Below are 6000 nucleotides of genomic sequence, written 5' to 3'. Positions count from 1 at the left end.
GGAAATGAAAATGAGGTTCCCCCTTCAGAGTTAAACCAAATTACAAACCTTACTTTTTCTCCTTCATTTTGGGTGTATGCGATTGTATGTCAGACAAACCATGCAAACAGAGAAACAATGTACAGACTCATACTGAGTTAAGCGTTAGGAAAGTAAAAAAAAAAAAAAAAAAAAAATTGAAATTCAAAGTCCATCTACTAACCCATTTTGATAGTTTAGAAATCTTGGATTTTTCCTGCATTTTAAGATCACTAAATAGATGCATACTAAAGACATACAAGTCAGAATTGCCAGCGATCAAAGAAAGGAAATGATTTGGGGGTAAAAGCTTCTGTGATCTTATGAAGTGAGGGATTTTCTTGATAAGCCACAGCAGGCATATTCAGTATTTTGAGACTGAATATAGATAAAACAGTTGACAGCTTAGAGCACAAATCCCTGCTAAATGGTAGGCATTGTTATCCCACTAAATCCTAGGAATAACTGTGTGAGGTATTTTATGTTTATTGTTTTATGTTTAACAACCAGTAGAGCAAGGGTACTGACCAATCAGAATAGCAGCACTGGAGTGGAATCTCAGAAGACTCTCTGGTGGTGAGGTTTTGACCCTTTGGTTTCCTGAATTTTGGGGAGGTCCAGAGGATCCTGGTGTAGGGCGGGATATGGGGATTGGTGGCATTTGGGCAATAGCCATTTCCCAAAAGATGCAAGTGCTTCGAGTTTTTATTAACCGGTAGTAACTCTGTGGTAGTTGAACATCATCCGCAGAGGTAGGCATTATTTTACAGGTGAAGAAAGACACTGTGGCTTAGAGAGGTTAATTAATTTATTCCAAATCAGATTGCTTAATACGAGGCAGAGCCAGGATTCAAATCCACATCTGTCTCTAAAGACTGACTGACTCTTGGGGCACCTGGGTGGTGCAGTCGGTTAAGCGCCCGACTTCAGCCAGGTCACGATCTCGGGGTCCGTGAGTTCAAGCCCCGCGTCAGGCTCTGGGCTGATGGCTCAGAGCCTGGAGCCTGTTTCCGATTCTGTGTCTCCCTCTCTCTCTGCCCCTCCCCCGTTGATGCTCTGTCTCTCTCTGTCCCAAAAATAAATAAACGTTGAAAAAAAAAATTAAAAAAAAAAAGACTGACTGAGCTCTTCCACGCCATGCCACTCCTGTAATGCTTCCTGGAAATTTCACACTAAAAAGTTGAGTCCAGTTTTTGCTGATATGTCACCTGAATAATGTGGATAAAGACATCAGATGTGCCCTACCAAGTGATGGAAGCTTGCCTGAGAGCAGAGAGAGCACCCTTTAAACTCAGTGGACTCCGAGATTAGATTGATACATGTTCCTACATGTAACTCATGCTTGACAGTTGGTTGAATTAAAAGAAAACCTCTGTTGTACTTTCACATACAGTGTATAGGATATATACCAGCCACCTTTTCAGATAAGATGTGATTCTGGCTAAGAGCAAGATATTCAACTATTAAAAATATTATGCGTTTCCAGTTGAGGTTATTTAAAGTTTGTTTGTTTGTTTGTTTAGAGAAAGAGAGAGAGAGGGTGTGTGCACCTGGGGGAGGCAGAGAGAGAGGGACAATGCCAAGCAGCCCCACACTGTTAGCACGGAGCCCAATGTGGGGCGTTGAACTCCTGAACTGTGAGATCATAACCTGAGCTGAAACCGAGTTGGACGCTTAACCAACCGGGCCACCAGGCACCTTAAGGTAATTTAGTTTAAACTGAACTAAGTGGACAAGTGTTGCTTCAATTCAAAATGAATATACATAACTAAAGCTTAAATTGAATACGGTTTAAAATTTTCATGCAGAGAAGTGAAATTTGTCCTGAGAGGTAGCATGTATTAAGGGCTATATGGTAGTTCATTTCTTCCTAAGGAAGTAAAAACATATTGCAAGGAAATTGCAAAGTGATGAGATGGTAAGTTCTTTCCTTTCTTACGGGGCCAATTAAGGAAAGACTATAGATACACTCAAATGTATAGCCACATTCAATTAAAAAAAAAAAGTTCAAGAGCATTGATTTTACTGGATAAAATGTAGCTGCAAACATTCTTTAATATATGAACAGATTTTGTTCCAAATGCCTATTTGTAATTTGGTATTCTAGAATTTTATATGCAGATTTCCATATATAAAATTGAAATGGCAGTAGCTTTTGTTCTCAGTCTAAATAGTAAAATTTATTTTACCTATATTTCAACTATAGAATTAATTAAACTAATTATGTTTTAGGCTCTACTTTCTATGTATTGTTAAGGAAAGGAAAAACATTCTGAGTTCCGAGGTAATTTCCCATAACATACTTGCATCTTGACCTCCAGTCTTGACATCAAACAAACAAACAAACAAACAAACCAAAACCCATAGTTTAGATCACATCCTCCCATATTTTCTCAGGAACAAGACAGAGGTTCATCAAGGAAGAGGCTAAAGAATGAGGCTGCTTGCTTGGATTTTCAGTGGGGCAGAGAGAGAGGGAGACACAGAATCGGAAACAGGCTCCAGGCTCCGAGCCATCAGCCCAGAGCCTGACGTGGGGCTCAAACTCATGGACCGCGAGATCGTGACCTGGCTGAAGTCGGACGCTTAACCGACTGCGCCACCCAGGCGCCCCTAGTGATTATTTTATAAATGATAGATCCAATCACATCTTTATCCCACTGAACTCCAAGTAAAGCTGTTTTAAAGAACAAAGAGGCTGTACTCTGGGGACATGCACTGAGTTCATGCACTCATTCATTCAACAAATATTTCTTGGACTCCCCTGTATGTGCCAGGCACTCAGTTTTTCTAAGCACTGGGCATCCATCTTTGATCAAGAGAGTCTCGAGCCCCACGGAAAGGCAAACTCTAAAGAGGAAAATAAACAAACAAACAAGATCATTAGAGGCTGTGGTAAAAGCTATAAAGAAAATGAATAGGTTATATAATCCAGAATAACTGGCTGAAAAGAGCCATTTCAGACAGCTGAAAATGATTCTTTCCCTGGTATGAAAAGTGTAATATCATTTACTTATGCCATATTCAGAGAGACACAAAATCACAGAGTCAATTCTTTTCAGAGCTAAAAAGGGCCTTAGAGAGCACTCAATGTTACTCCCTCATTGTATACAATAAAACCAAACTTCAGGTTGGTTAACTGGTTTACTCAATGTCCCCTAACTTTAGCTGAACAATTAGCTTTTTCTGTGAAAGAGTAAAAGGAAAAGTTTTGTTGGTATACATTTACTAATTATTCCATGTTGGTGGGACATATATCTAAGTGGCATAACTAAATCTGGTTATCAATTTAGTTACAATGGGAAGAAAATACATAAATATGATCTTCATCTAATTAGATTACTTCCTAACTCTTATATGGCACGTGGACCTGAATATTTTACATTAAGTTTCCACTTTTATCCCTTCATAATAAGGTTTTTTTCCCCTTTCAGAATGATCTAAAACAACTCTATTCCTTGAATATAAGATACATAGGTAGTTGGATAGAAAACATTAGCAACAAAAAGCTCTCCTGAACTTTGTAAGAAAGATCATCATCATCATAAAATCTATAAGGCCAGGCCAGATCTTAAAGCCTATTTAACCACCACCATCATCATCATCATCTCAATCTCATGTATTTTCACTAGGACACTTATCCCCTCACAAACACATATCACAGAATCACTGAGTACTTAACACGGTGCCAAGATCCAGGACGGAAAAACAGACATGTTCTTTATGCTCCAGCAGCTCATAGTGTAAATGTGTGTTCCCTCTCTCTCTCTTTCTCTCTCTCTCGCACACACGCACACACCCCAAAATGGATCAGCTTGCTTGAACAATGAAAGCAGAAATGGCCCTCAGCAGCCCGATCTTCCTTCATGGTGTCTCACTCACAAACATTTCCCTCTTCAAATGTCCCATTTGTAAATTCTCAGCCACGAAGGTATCAATAGTTCCTTGTGTTAGAACACTGTCAGGCTAGCTTGTCTCCTCACTTTCTAAGGGTCATATTAAAGAACACACCAAAGAAGCGCATATGAGGCATTATAACAGACTAATCTGCTTCTACCATGAACATAAACGCAGTATATTTAAACTGTAATGGACAAACAGAGGCAGCCGGAGCCAAAGAAGTGCCCCAGGCATCAAAATGGTTTCATTAACTAGGAAATTTGTCCCACCAGGCTAAAGAAACCCACTACAGAAAGACGGATTATTCCGTCATCTTGTGGCCAATATTGCTATTATGTGAGTCCAGCTCAGCACAACGTCCCTAACCGCAGATGAGTTAGCCATTGGGATTGCAATTGCTCGCGCAGAGGCTTGCTTGTAAAGCTCTAAAATGGCCCATTACATCAGGTGGTTCAGAGGCATTTCACAATCCTGACTTCCAGAACAAGCATAGATAATTAATAAGGCTGACAGAGCCCATTATTTTTACACTCAAGTGCATCACATTAAATTAACAGACAGAGGCCACATGATGTGTGACATTTTTTCCACTGATAATCATTTACGTGGTGCCACTTTTGCTACCACATTTTTCTCTTTCGCTGGCTGAACTCCAATCGCCAGTCGCTACGCAGCCGTTCTTTCAGCACCCAGGTTTTTGTTCGGTTTTGTTTTGATTCTCCTTAACTGGGAAAGCTATTTTGAGTCATTCTCACTGGCGGGACTTTGACATGGTGGGAAAGAAGTTTGACATAAAATATTAGCATAAAGCAAGACAAAATATACAGCTGACGCTATTTCAGCCAAAGGACGTTCAATGTTGATAGCAAAAAAAATATGGCCTTAGAGTGTCTGTTAGAAAATATTTGACTCTACCTTCATATATTCAGAAATGGTATTTGAGGATTTTAATGAATCATCTCATAAAATGCAATGGTTCTTTGAGGAATTAAAGAAAATATTCTTATTTGCTCTGTACTTTCCAGTTACATGATGTGTTATAAATCCTCAGGTTTAGACATAAAAAAATAACTTAGAACGTCTATTATCAGTAATGATACAAACAGTACACTTTTGCATTTTGTGTGGCTTTCGTTACGGAAATAATAATTGAAGAGTGATCGCTAAAATTAAGTAGTTCATGTGCATTAAATCTGACTGGAGAACAGTGAAACCTATTCGGGACAAACGCACTGGAACATGTATAGTCAAATGTTTGCTGCCATCACAGTCTCCTCGGAAGACATCGTGAAGCCAATGTTGCTCCTATTTGAAACTAAGCGAGAATTTGCAATACATGAGTGTAAGAGTGTTCTTCATAGTTACATGGTCTTTCTTCCTTCCCTTTTTCTTTCCTTCCTTCCACCCACCCTTGCTTCCCAATCTGTCTTTTGACCTAAGACAGTTTGCTAGAAACTGACCACCTAATTTATCACATATGGTGATCTTCATAAGTAAAATATCAAATCGACCTTAAATATTGGAGGATTCCCAGCAGTGAAATATTCACCCACCACATAGCTCGTATTTGTAGTGCAACCTGCTTTCCTATGGAACTCAAAATTGTGACAAGCATTATTAGCCTTTAAACACTACAAACATACATAATACATTTACTAAGGCTCAATATAGCGACAAATCCATTTGACGGGGGGTACTTCTGTGGCTATGTACAAAGTGCTCACTCCCAAACAGAGTCTGTCTAACTGACAGTAGACGAATTCCACTTTGAAAATACTATTCCAAATTATTAAATCAATTAAGCTTTCAACTTGCTACAACAATGTCACTTACGGACCTCACCTGCGACTAGAAAGCTCCTCATCCCAACCCCTACATAGCCACCTTTACTTCTCCAGCTTCCTGGCTTTATTGGCTAAGAAATTAAAATCCTGGAATTATCACGTTTTGAGACATTCCAGTCATATAAAAAGAACACCTTCTCACCATTCTGCTGATACATTTGAAACATCGGCATCGAAAATTTTCAAATGGTGTTCTCTGAGCTTTGTAAGGCAAACTTTGGCCGGCGCACTGCCCTAG

Source organism: Felis catus, chromosome C1 (genome assembly GCF_018350175.1).
Source record: "Felis catus isolate Fca126 chromosome C1, F.catus_Fca126_mat1.0, whole genome shotgun sequence".
Lineage (NCBI taxonomy): Eukaryota > Metazoa > Chordata > Mammalia > Carnivora > Felidae > Felis > Felis catus.
Note: the sequence above shows the minus strand (reverse complement) of the source record.